Source organism: Haemaphysalis longicornis, unplaced genomic scaffold (assembly GCF_048455015.1).
Source record: "Haemaphysalis longicornis isolate Haplotype H1 unplaced genomic scaffold, Haemaphysalis longicornis Haplotype H1 scaffold_13, whole genome shotgun sequence".
NCBI classification, from domain to species: Eukaryota; Metazoa; Arthropoda; class Arachnida; order Ixodida; family Ixodidae; genus Haemaphysalis; species Haemaphysalis longicornis.
In genome coordinates, this window is record NW_027526233.1 from 98,480,443 (window position 1) to 98,494,045 (window position 13,603).

The 13,603-nt window shown below is 46.9% G+C and overlaps 1 pseudogene; it reads right to left on the reverse strand.

The window, feature by feature from the left end:
• The window catches only part of LOC144163965 (uncharacterized), a 131,745-nt pseudogene extending 122,221 nt beyond the window's left edge, over window positions 1-9,524 (reverse strand).
• Between the last annotated feature and the right edge of the window lie 4,079 nt (window positions 9,525-13,603).

Below are 13,603 nucleotides of genomic sequence, written 5' to 3' on the forward strand. Positions count from 1 at the left end.
AGTGGTTCGGCTCACGAAACGACTACACAGCGTGACATGCGTCTACGGAAACTTCTGAAGACCGAAAAAGAGAGACTTCAGTACGCCTAGTTCGTGCGTTGTTAGCAGCCTCCACCGCCTTTCCCCTAAAATAATTGGAAGGGAGCAAGCGCAATGAAGCCGCCACGCGTTCAGAGGCCGCGTCAACAAAAATAACTGCGGCAGTCAACAAGTCCCATCAGAGAAGAGCAACCCCCTTCTTTTTCCCTCTTCACCGTAACCCCTTTGTGAGCGACCGCCGAAAAACGCTTACAGCGCCAAACAGGGACCGGGAAAGGAGGGAGGTGCAGTTTTCGTTGTGTAATTTTACCATGCTTGACAGTTAAGGTGCACAGCGGCATCGCTAAATGTTTCCGACTCGTACACGCGCGTCCAGACTCGAGCTCGTGATAACACTTGTTTGCACTACTGTACTCAGGAGTGCATATACTCATGAATACACAGTCCTCATGAGTACACAGTATTCATGAGTATTGTACTCATGAGTGCTGTGTACTCATGAGTACTGTATACTCAAGGGTACTGTGTACTCATGAGTACTGTGTATTCATGAGTACTGTGTTCTCATGAGTACTATACTCATTAGTACTCAAACTCATGAGTACTATACTCATTAGTACTCAAACTCATGAGTACTCATACTCATCAATACTGTACTCATGAGTACTCACACTCATGAGTAGTGTGCTCATGAGTACTGTACTCACGAGTAGTGGACTTACCTCTGTACTCACTCGTCATCGTACTCACTGTTTTTTTCTGGGTGTGTGATCACTCATCATCGTACTCACTCGTGAGTTTGAGTACAAATGAGTACAAATGAGTGTACTCACGAGTGAGTACGCCGACCTATGGCTATGGCCGGGCTGTCAACCTGTGCTAGGACAGATTTTGTGTACCTTGTTTGAACTCCCAATATTTGTTTCACTTTTGTGGGTTGTTTATCCATGGCGGCAATTCTTCCATTTTCTGGGTGTGACGTATGGCTGAATTACGCATAAAATTGCTAGCTGTAAAACGTTTTTTGGGCTAGCAAGTTTGCAAGAATAAGAATATTGAGCGGTTGTTAATGGCGGCGAAATGTGCTGGCTATCTCTTTTCATAATCATTTTGTTATTCAGGAACACGTGTTTTTATGAAACATCGTTTCTGCAGAATTGTATTGTGTACAGCAAATGAACGTGGTTACCTCTGCAGCAATTTTCTGTACGAAGATGCCTCTCATGTTTGTGTACCCGACAGGGAGTGCGCAAATTTCGACTTACTATACGAAATACACAGTTCTGGGCTATTTTGGCATGTATTGAACTTCGCTTCCGATACGTTTGTAAAAAAATCAGTGAGTAAAAAGCAGGTTTCCCTCCTACTCCATTTTCTTACCCAAAGAAAATTGTCACGCTTCTGGGCTTGCTAGCTCGCGCGTATTGGACTAAGACAGATTTCCAAAAAAATGTTTCGTGCACGTGCTGAGAGTCCAAGCAGATTAACAACTGAAAGCTGTGGAAAACAATATGTGCAGCAGCAACACAATCTGAAAAGAACAACGCAATCGGTGTTCACGCTTTTGGCACACAAAGACAGTCGGGCTCGTTCCGCCCATACCAGACGATAAACGATAAGGCGTTTCCTCGACGCGCATCAACGAAAGCGTTGCCATAGCAGCATCCGTGATTTTTTTGTTTTTTGTGTTGACAGTTTGGCCTACCATGCACCAGGAGGCAAATTCACGCTAGTGATGCAATTATTGGTTACCTGTGGTGTATACCAGCTGGAATAAAACGAACACAGAAGGACGAGGGAGATTCACGACACATTGCTCATGTGAAATCTTCCTGGCAGCATGCGGAAGAGCAATAGAGTCCAGTCTCCAAGACGACAGCGTCCTTTCCATTTTTCGCTACGTAGACGACTTCCTCGTCTTGTGCAACCCAACCACAGATGCTCCTCCAAACCATTGACTGAACGCTGTCCTCAAAGTCTTCAAGGAATGCTGCCCGGACCTCTCCTTCACACACAAGCTCCCTGAAAACGCGTCAATCAGGTTCCTGAACATCATCATTCACTTCCGGCAGCACCACGCCTGTTGGAGGTACGAACCCCGTTCGTCCAAGGCCTTTCTTCCACACGCGTCTGGCCACTCCAAGACGGTCAAGAGAGCAGTGGCCACTACTGCCTTGCTATCGGCACGCAAGAAGTCCTGTCCGCACCAGGTGGCTACTAGTTTCGAAAGACAGGTCAGTCGCCTACAGAACGCCGGATACCCCAAAAGCTTGCTGAAACCTGTCTGCGAAGCGCTCCTGCAAAGGATAAAGGGTAAAGAGAAGAGAAGGCCTCCTCAACCCACTGAAGAGGACAGAAGACGGTTGGCACTTCTGTCATACGTACATGGGTTTTCTCATGCCATGAAAAAAGTGGGGAAGGCACATAGCATCAAGGTCGTATTCTCCGCCGCCAACAAGGCCTATGGCATGTGCCGTCAGGTGAACAGGTGCGCGCCGTTGCCAGTTTGTGATACAAAACACCGGAAAGGGTACGCAGATTGCAGCAAAAATGTGGTCTACAAAATTCCCCTCTAGTGCCGGTCCATATACATCGGACAAACCGGCCGATGCCTGAACGACAGGGCCCGAGAGCATGCTGCTTCGCTCTAGGCAACCCTTTCCGGCCACCTTGGCACCCACGTTCGATACTGCCACTGCGAAGCCTACGTGCACAAAATTACAGTTATCGGACGGAAGAGAAGTATAATCGGACTAGAGATATTTGAAGCATTAGCGATACACGAAGCTGGAGATAGCTGTGTCAGTGTGCCATCTGTGGCACTGCCACGTACCGAAAAAAAGTTTCTGCGCAGCGATCGTCACTAATCATTTAACTGACCGACGTGAACATGCTTTTTTATATTTTTCGCGTTTTTTGTATGCATACATCTTTGTCTCCTTCAGCAAAATTCTAGTTTATTATCAGCAGTGCGTAGTGTACCTCCCTCTTCTTTTTTTTGTTAGTTTTATTCAAGCTTAATCCCATCCAAGATGAACCAACTAGCACAGACCACAGCCATCTGCTATACCAACTGACCGAGCCATGGTTATAGCCCAGCGGCAGCGGCTGAAAATGCGTTAAAAGAGTCGTATAAAAGAAAGGACAGAGGAAAGTGAGCAGTCAAAAAAGAAACGCGGTCGGTCGTTCTACTGTATATCCAAAAGTGGCGCATGGACTTAACAAGATTGCAGAAAAATATGACCTTTAAGTTGTGTGCACAGCATCGAGAAAATTCATAGGCTCTTGTAAAAAGATCAACGATGCCCAAAAACCCCGAGACGTCTGCTTTACTTCCCAAGAGAACAAATTCGTAGAATGTAAAAAAGTGTGCGCCAATGCAGCCTGTGAATGTGGTTGGCAAACAAAGCTGTAACGGCCACCACAATGATTACCCATACGACGTCACTTCGCTCACGTGGCTCTACAATCAACCAGACAAGTCTACCAGAGACAAGTTAAATGCACTTAGCCAAACCCTTTATTACTTCAAAGAAATATTCCTTGCTTAGGTTAAAGCAGTGCATAATTCATGTACAAAGGTTGGTCGAGTTGTCTTGGTGAATCGCATGACTCGAACTTTTTTTTATAACATTTGGAGAAGCTTTAATCGGGTGTTACGCGATCTCACTTCGCCTTCTCTGCCACCACCAACGAAGGCGACGAGATCCGCGCAGACACGGAGGAGAAGCGGGAGGAGGAAAGTATTTTATTCAGAATATGAACGGCCCCAGGGCGGCCCAGGGGAGTGGCTCCTTTTTCACTGGAGCCCATATTAAGACCGAGCCTCCTGGGCTCTGTCCATCAGCTGAAGCTGGGTACGCAGAGAGGGGCCGGACAGCAACATCTCCTATTGCTATTATTGGGTAGTTCACCGAAGGAGGGTGCTCAGGGCTAAAGTCACACACCTTGGTTATGTGGTGAAGTGTTCTTACTTGTGAGCAAAATTTACATTCAGCGTAGTTGCGATTCGGGTGCATTAAATGAATACGATTTGGGTGTGGGAATGAGCCGATTTGCATGATACGTAGGGTAGTTTGTTGTTCCCTGCAAATGTCAGGGTGGCGAGAGGGTAGGGTCTGCCTCTGGTGGTAACCGCGATCTGTGTAGGTAACTGCATGGTCCCCGCCGAGGGTAGTGTTGCGGGCTTGCCGGAGACCGTCGTGGTGTGAGGGGTTCATGTTTCCGAGGTAAAAGGTGCATCTCTAATTCTTGTCGCCAAGAGTCAGGGAGTACATCACGCGGAGGGACGTTCTGTGCTGCCCAGTCAATCTGATGAAGAATGCGGAGACCCACTACCGTTCCGCTAAAATAGAGGCTTAGAGCTTTTGTTTAGAAAGATGGCTATCTCTCCTATCTTCCACCTTGGATCCCCATCCTAAGCAGCCTCTCCGTGGACGCACTCATGGGGGGACCAATGACCTGCTTAACCGCCTTTCTAATCATTACACCAAGCATCTTTGTCTCCTCCTTGCCGAGAAGAAGATAGGGGCTAACGTAAGTGATTCTCCAGAGGACAAAAGCTTGAATTAATCGAAGGATGTAGGCTTCCGTGAGGCCTAGCTTCCTGGTGGCAGCTCGCCTGCCTGATCAAGTGTATGATTTGATTGATACTGTGTTGGGGGTGCTGCAAGGATACGTCACTTTTGCTGTTGGCCTGAAGATACAGGCTGCGGGATACTAATGATGGGGCTTGGAGTGATGGCCTCCTCATCAAGGAGTATTTGAATGTATTCCTTGATGTGTCGTTTGGCGTGAGGGTGGACAACAAAGAGCTCTGATCTTTTAGGGGAATACTGGAGGCGACAGTACTTATCATATTGACGTACTAGCTGTTAGATGTCATGCGTTGATGTGAGCTTCCTTTGATTTTTGTCAATCCCACTGAATGCCATGGCCCGCACGCGGCTGCTAAACGTGCCGTGGACAGAGCTCACAGCGGCGCGAGAGGTCGCGTGACGCTATCGCGTGGCACTTAGTGAGAATGGAAGAAGATAAACCCGCATGTATGCTTGGTGAGTGCACCGCCTGTCTTTCCTGTCTCTGCGTGGGCTCGTAGCTCAATCGGTAAAACAACGGCCTCTCAGTCCGTTACGCTATGAGTTCTAGGTTTGATTCGTGGTGGTGTGAGTAACTCTTTTATTTTTTCGCGGGAGCTTTCTGTTGACAGCAAAGGTCGCGAAAGAATCCTCGGGGGGTTCTTTTGCCGTTGACCGAGAACACTGCAGTTCGCGCAATGCACAAATTACGCATCAGGGATTATAGTTGCGGCTGTGTCATTCGTACCGCGGGTCCCTGCGCATGCGCGCGCTGAGTGAGTGCCATTATATGCCCTGTTCTGTGCTGAGGCTATCGCTTATGAAGAGACGCGCCTAACCTTCCGTTTGTTTCTTCGACACACAGCTGGTGACCAATAAACATGGTCTGCTCGTCCCGGTTGACTACTGCCTCCGTCTAGTCAAGAACACAAATGTAATCGTCAGCAATTTCCAATATGCTTCACAATAACCTGAGAAGCACTCCAATAAAAGGCAGCTGTGAAATACCCGAGACAATCTGGTGGAAAGTCGCACTTTGCAGTGGCTCATCTGTCGCCATTGGTTCGTTTTAAATACCGCTTCGATCGAACAGTGCAAAAGTCTATTTGTATTGAAGAAGGCTTCATTTTATTTATATTATTTTATTTGTTTATTTTGATTTATTTTGGCGTCAGTTGCGACATATCTTCGAGCTTGAGACTTTACCTTCTCTACCATACAGTGGACTAATTCTCAGTCGATACGGTCCAGCTGGTCAGTTTTATACACTGCTTTCTGTGAAATCATTACTGTAAATTCATTATGCCTTTTTGCAGAACCTCAACACAGCATGGACTTACTAGCGAAAATGTACCTGATTTGTTTTCTCGAATGATCACCACCTCGTATCTACGGCTATCACAGTTCTTTGTATAAGTGGCCATCACGTAATCGTGGCGAAAATTCCCTGTGCTGCTATGCGCCGCTACAATTCACAATCGTTGTAAGGTACTTTTTACGACAAAGAGAAGTACAACTGGATCTCTCATCAACTGAATAGCAGTTCGTAGGACTGCCGGTAGCTTTGCGACTGCCGAGATACAACTTCGGTAACGTAATCTTTTAAAACGAACATACTTCTACCCCAAGCGTTGAAGACATACCCTGTCATTTGAACCAAGCGCAAGGATGATAAGTGTTGGACGAATCTGGAACGTAAAACCTCAATCAATAAAAAGAATCACCTGTTTCGCCAGCATTGCAAGCTGCGATGGGGAGAACTTCATTCCAAGTTAAAAGATCAATCCAAGATTGTTGCTAAATGAAGTTAGATGGCTCAACATGCGTTTCTTGAAAACGTACGTGACAAGCTGCAGCAACACAAAAAAGCCTACAAATGCGTTAAAAGTATGACATATTTGGAAAGCACAATCCCTGGTGCAATTATGGTTCAAATATGCAACTTATTTGAAGGCAAAGCTGAACGAACCAACTCGTATTTTCAATTGCTATTCTCACAAGCGGCTGAACGAATTATTGAAGCTACAGTTTGCAAAAGTTTCACTGAAAAGTATGATATATAGTGGTCTGAAGTGCAAGTGGGCTTACTGCTGCAGAAGAGGGATAAACGTTTATTTATCCCAAAGGGAAAGGAGTAAGAGCGGAAGTGGTCAGCCTCCTAAGTACAAGAGGCCGCGAGCCCACGCTAATTGCAGTGCCCAGTCGACCAGAACTTATTGTTACTGGCTAAAATAAATTTAGCCCTTGGTATAGATGAAATTCTCAGTCATATATTTAAAAATGTGCTATTTCAGTCGCCCTTACGTAGTAAGGCTACTCATAATGTCTTTCGACTAAGGTAAACTACCTCTTTATTGTAAGCACGGTAACAGTTCCTATATACAAAAGCGCAGGCAAAGGAACAACTTGCCATTAAATTTCAATATCCTAACGTGCGGAATTTGTCAACTCTTGGAGCATGTATTTTATACACACTCAATGAATTATGTTCAAAATAACAATTTTCTCTTCCACACGCAGCATGTATTCAAAGCCGGCTTCTCACGCGATACACTGTTAGTAGAGCAGCTGCAGCTAGACAATTTTTCTGGACTTCCAGAAAGTCTTTGATTTTGTGTGGAATATTATGTTATCACAACAGCTGTCTACCTTAAAAAGTGGCTGCAATCCACGCTGTGAAGGTGGTTGGACTGCGAAGCTGTAAACGAACACAACGATTACCCATGCGACGTCACCTAAATTCACACACCTGGCTCTAAAAAGAGTGAAACCAGACACGACCAACCACAGCAGCGGCAATGGAAAGAAAACCGAGGGGAGTGCCTGGCGAAGGGTGAGAAGGAGTGCGGCACGCGCGCTTAGGCGCCATCTCTCTCACTGCCTCCCCTCACTATTGTTTCATGCGTCGCCGCCAAAGGGCGCCCTGCGCCTCTCCATACGCTGATCCGTTCAGCGATAATCCAAACCACGTGGACACCGTTATCATATATTATGTGGTTTCCACTTCCCACGAGTGCTTTGAATGAGCGCCTGTTGTAGATCCGCCGCTATGTTCGGTGAGTGCACCGTCTGCCTCTGCCTCATCGGGTTTGTGTAGCTTAGTCGGTAACACGACGGGCTGTCACTCGGTTGCTATGTCCGGGTCCAGGTTCGGTCCTTAGCGATGCGAGCCATTTCTCCTAATTGTGGCGGGAGTTTTCTGTTGATGCTGACGGCCGCAACAAAACCCTTGAATGGTGGTGGTATACTGCTTCGCAGTAAAATACCCACTCAGCTATTCACCTGGTTAGGGGTGTATCTTATTGGCCGAAAGCGATTTTCGTCCTTGACGGAGTAGTTTCATCAGGTGATCGGGTATCCCTGAAAGGTAAATTCTGAGCCCTATTATTTTTTCAATTTATACCAATGTCTCCGCCCATTCTTCCACCACTGTTGAATTGTATGCATATTTTGGATGTGTTTGCCGTATCACTTGTGAAGCAGATTCAGTTACATCGCAAAGTGATCTTCATTTTACATTATCCAGGTGTCAAACGCGGAAGACGAGCCTTATTCTTTCAAAATGCAAAATTGTTACGCTTACTAACAAAAGAAAACCCATGGCCACAAGTTATGTTTTGGGTGCTGCGTACTTGCCCTTCACCTCCGAATACGTGGGTCTTGCGGTGGAATTTACAAATGGCATTTTTTGGAAAAATCGTATAGGTGATCTATTTTTAAAGTCGAGCTTAACATTATTCGACGTAATTTCTGGCAAGATCTGCGTGAAACCCTATACGCGAGTAATGTAAATCCCATACTAGAATACGGGTTTTCCGCATAGGATGCTCACCCTAAGCTTAATATTAGTGCGTTAGAGCGTATTCGAAAACGGCAGTGCAGTTTGTCTCGGGATATCGTGACTTTCAATAAAGCTTTTCAGCTATTCTTGAAAAGCTGGGTTTGCCTCTACTTCAAGCCACACAGAAATATTTGCGACTCGGTCATGTTGTCTCCGCGGAACTTCTCACTCCCACACTGTCATGAAAGGAGCGAGTGAACGGGGAGCGACTAGTCGGTCGCAAGGTGCATGACGTTTGTGGGCTCTAATGCGGTGTTTACGGCTCAAAGCAGAAGACGCGACGCCCGCATCCGAAGCAACAGGGAAGAGTGCACGTGGTGATGGCTCGGAGGCCTGCTGCGCTCTTCTTTGTTCTGGTCTGCCTGACCGGTCAACGTGTTGGTCGCAGGTAATGGGAGGGTGTCCAATTTCTCGTTGAGAGCCTACTAGCCCAGGTGATTCCTTGGAGGAGTCACGCTGCTCCATCGCATTCACCAAGATGGAAGACGTGATGTAACGACGGCACATGGTTGGTGCGTCGATGGGAGTCTCGTCTCTGGCGCACTGTACCTGTCGTGTATGCCATTCAGGTGGCTGCGTTGCGGAGCACACGTTGTGGAGTGGTGTCAGGGAAGGGCTCACAGTGGGCTTAGATGGGGTGCCGTCAACCGTGGAGGGAGGGAGGTCGCCGCCTCGTTGCTCTGTGGATCACTGGCGCCTTCTTCGGGTGAGGTAGTAGTGGACAAAGCAGACGGTGGTTGGTGTGCGTCTGCGATGGCGTCAGTGGGAAGGTTGGTCACTGATGGTGCGGCTGCCGCACTGGAGGTGGGGGCCAGGGAGACAACGCTAGTGGCAAGGGACGACGCCGATCGCGAAGAGCGTGCAATGTGCGGCGGCGATGCGTGCGGAGAGCGCGCGGGCACCTCTTCAGCTGCAGGCAGAAACAAATTGTCCCGAAAGCCGTAGTGCGCCAGCACGGGAGCCCAAAGGACATCAGAGGCCGTTTGGCTGGGTGGTGGTTGGGCGAGAACGCAGCGCAGCATAAGCTGGAGCGTCTCCCACAGGATGGAGTGCTTGAATGGCTGCATGGTGACGTTGTTCAATGAGAACGCAGCCTCAAGCCTAATAAACCTACTTCGGATGTTGCGTGGCTCGAATTACGGTATCGGTGAGCCCCCCCACATCACCACGTCGGTGTGATGCTGGCCGGGTGAGAGGAGCGGAAAGTCCGGGTCACCACTTTGTAAGAAGCAGGCGTGAAGCGGATGCGGCTTCCTACATTTGTTTAGGTCGCGTAGACCCGGCCAGAAAGAGCGGCTTCCAAGCTGCTGAGTAGAGTTCCAACTGTCGCGTGGAACTGCTCACGTGCCAGTCCAGTCCGCTGATGATGATCGTGGTGCTGATGGGGACGATGGCGATGGTGTTGCTACAAGCTCAACAAACGTTTTCCCATCCATCCATTCCAGTTGTCGGTATCAAACCTTGGTCCCTCACGTTATAAAACTTTCATCTGTCCGTTTGAGCTACGTTTTCTTTTTTTCTTACAAAAAAGAATACGCTCAAACATGACAGCAGCAGGACACTACAGAATCAAGCAAACAAGAAAATATACTAAAGTTAGGAAAAACCCAACTACATCAAAAGGCAGGCAAACACCCACGAGCGTTCAAAAGAGCAATCCAGTCAGGTTGTTGGTCGAACGAAGTATACACACTCTGTACAAATGCCACATCTTCTCGGAAATGTGGCTTTGTTTAACTAAGTGGGTCAGCATGCGAAACACATAACCAACAACTCGACGTACTGTAGAAACGAATTAAAACACACCGTTCAAAGCGTGGCTCACCAGGACATTCGAATGACAAAAATGGAATTGTGAAAGACACGATATACATATATATTCTGAGCGGTCGCTGCAAGATGTTCTAAGAAAACGCAGCATCTCTGCAATATAAAAGACAGTGATCAATTGTCTCTGGTCTAAAACAGAGGCGACACTCTGTCAACCAAGCTGTAAAATGATTTATTGTAGGGTTTAACACGCCGACGCAACGCAGGCGATGAGGCGCGCCGTAGTGCAGGGCTCCGGAATGATTTTGACCACCTGGGGATCTTTAACGTGCGCCTAAATCTCGAACACACGGGCCTTTTTTGTTTTTCGCCTCCATCAGAAAAGCGGCCGCCGCGGCCGGGAATCGAATACGCGACCTCGTGCTCAGCAGCGCAACGCCTTAGCCACTGAGCCACCGCGGCGGGTCAAGCTGTAAAATGACCCCGGTCTTCCATCGAAGATTTAATAGAGAGCGTACCACTGTGTAATTTAAAGGAAGGTATTTTAACATCTAGAGAACGCACATTTCACACTGATTGACGACGTCCTGGTTTAGACACTGAAGGTACGGGACACGATATAAAGGCATGGGGAAAATCCCCAAAACCAAGGAACCAGAAATAGATTAGTGCGAAGCATTCAATATGTCCTCAAGGATAAACCGAGCTTGTAAGAAGCGAAACGTGTCAACCACTTTTTTGAGAAAAGCCCGCGAACTTCCCAGTGCTTCCACAGACACCGAAGACACAAGAATGTACGAGAGAAAATGTGGAAGCCATGTTTGCAGTACAGCTTTCAAAGAGGGATATTGAACATGTCGAAAGTAGGCATAAGCGAGAAACAAGCTACCAAACACAGAGATGAAGAAGCTCATGTCCCCGTCGCACAACAGGGAGAAAAAGGTTATCGCGACGCATACGCTCACTGCGCGAACACCAAAAGAAGATTGCATGAATCTGGTGTAATGCCTGTACCCTGAGGCGAGAGAAATAAAACATCTTTAGCACATAAAGAAGCCGGGTCATAAAAAAACGTCTAGCATGCCCGAGTAGGAGAAAAGATTACAACAGCCATCCACGCCTATCATTCACTAGGCGTTGTACCTTCACAGCCCGCTCCGAGCAATTCGAGTTAGTTTTGCGAATCTCTGACAGGAAAATTCCTAATACGTCAGGTCACTATACAATTCCTTCCTCAAAAACCATAAGGTGTCGTTTCGTATTCTCTCAACGAAAAGCCACAGCTTTTTGGAAGTTCAGCTCCGAGTCTGAAACCTCGCAAACTTCTTGTGTAATGGCCAGAGCATTCTTCACGCTTGCCTTGTCAGAACGACAAAGAGGTACATAAGCGGCGTATGGTAAGATTTTCTCCTCGAACGACGATAGCGTAAACCTTCGAACATTATTTCCCTGCATTTTATGCGCATATATAACGGTTCCAGGTATAAGTAAAACAGGAGTGGAGTGGAAGGCACCCTTAAAGAACCGATAAAACCATTTGAATTCGTTGGGTTAGCCGATTGTTGACTTACACTATTGGTGACTCGTAGACATAACATAGTCGCGTACAATCGCTAAGCCATTATCCTGTGTTCACATTCTGTAGAGCACAAAACACGAATTTTTGAGGGACACGATCAAAAGCCTTTCCCAAATCTAGTTCTACTAGGGCTACTTGGGCTGAAGTACCCGAAACAAACTCAATTGTAGACGTTGTAAGGGGATTTTAATGACATTTTGAAGACCGTTGACCAAAATATTATCATGAAGTATTATAATCAACATTACAGTAAGAAATAGGTGGACATCCTTCTACTTTACGCAGTTTTTCAGGATCGTTAGTTTTACGGGACTAGAACCGTGTACTTTCCGTACAGTGTTAGTGGAAGATGTCCAGTCTTCTATGCCTCGCTATAAATCTCGAGTAAAAAAGGAGCCAGCAGAGAACAGGATACCCCGTAAAATTCACGAGTGAGACCATCAGGACATAGGGTTTTGCCTTCCACCCACGATTCAATGCTGGACAGCAATTCTTGAATGCCATTCTCGTGGTCATCGCATTCCGGGCGCACAGTATTTCCTTTGGGTTCCTAGCGCGGCCGTAGGCTGTGACTCGGCCGCGGGCTCTAGCACGCGCTAACGCGCGAGATATGGATTTCTTGGGAGAGGTGTGAAAGCCTATGGACGAAACAATAGGGGCCCGGCAGTGATGGAGAATTTTCAGTAGCAAGTTCGGAAATAAATGGGCGGTGCAACAGCCGGGTATCCGGCGAAGGGAGAGCAGCCGCCAGCTGTGTTGTTTCTCCAAGCTTGTACCACTAGTGCAAGCTGCGCCAATGTTTGTGTACTGTTACTTTTCTCCTTGAAAAAAATGCGCTTATTTTTCTTTTGACATTCAGGCCTGTGAAGATGATATGGTTCCTCTACTTCTTCTGCGTTGTTCATGTACTGTGCATACTCTTTGGGCACATGTGGGATGCTATGTCCTGAGCACATGTATTCCTTGACTTCTTGCCTCATACCATGTTAACTCTTGAATTCTTATCATCGATTTCCATTTCAGTACAGCCTCCCCCATACAGCAATGATCGATAACAGTGATGTATGTATCAGAATAAAATAAATAAATTAATAGATACATACCCTACAACATTTAAGGTCATTCCTCGCACGGCAAACTGACCATCAGCCGCCGGCGCACAAGCTGCGCCATTGTTATCGCTTCACTTGCTGCGAGCTTCGCCGCTTCGGCAACACGTCTTGCGAGTGAGAGTGAAACGGCTGCTTCGCCTGCGTATTATCGTCCAAGCGATGGCCGTTTTATTTGAGCGTGCCGCTCACCAAAAGCGACCCACGTGACTAAGTCAGTGTTGAACGATTGATGTTTAGAAGCACTGAGTTGGCTGAGTTTACATGGATGATGGTGGCTAGCAAAACACGATGCACGCAATGAAAGCACTGCATGAAAGCGCTGCATGGTTGCTGTCTCCCCGTCGAATGTGCGCCGGTCCGGCCATCTGCAAGCAATATTATGAAACCAATTATCCAATAGACATATCTAACGGCTGGCTGCAAAACTGAAGCCAAGGCAAACTTTCACAAACCACTGTGTGCACAAGCTTTGTTGTCACTCGCAGTAACTAAATATAGAAGCGTTATGCCTGAGATACTGTTTTTGTTGCGTTTAAATTTAGAATTCTCATAATTTATGTATTGTTTTCTTATGACACAATTGTAGTGTCATACTTCAAATATTTGTTTTTGTTTTTGTAATCGTATTGTGTTTTATTCATCAGCCGTAGCGATTTGTGCAAGCTAGTGGGTGTAATTTCAAGTA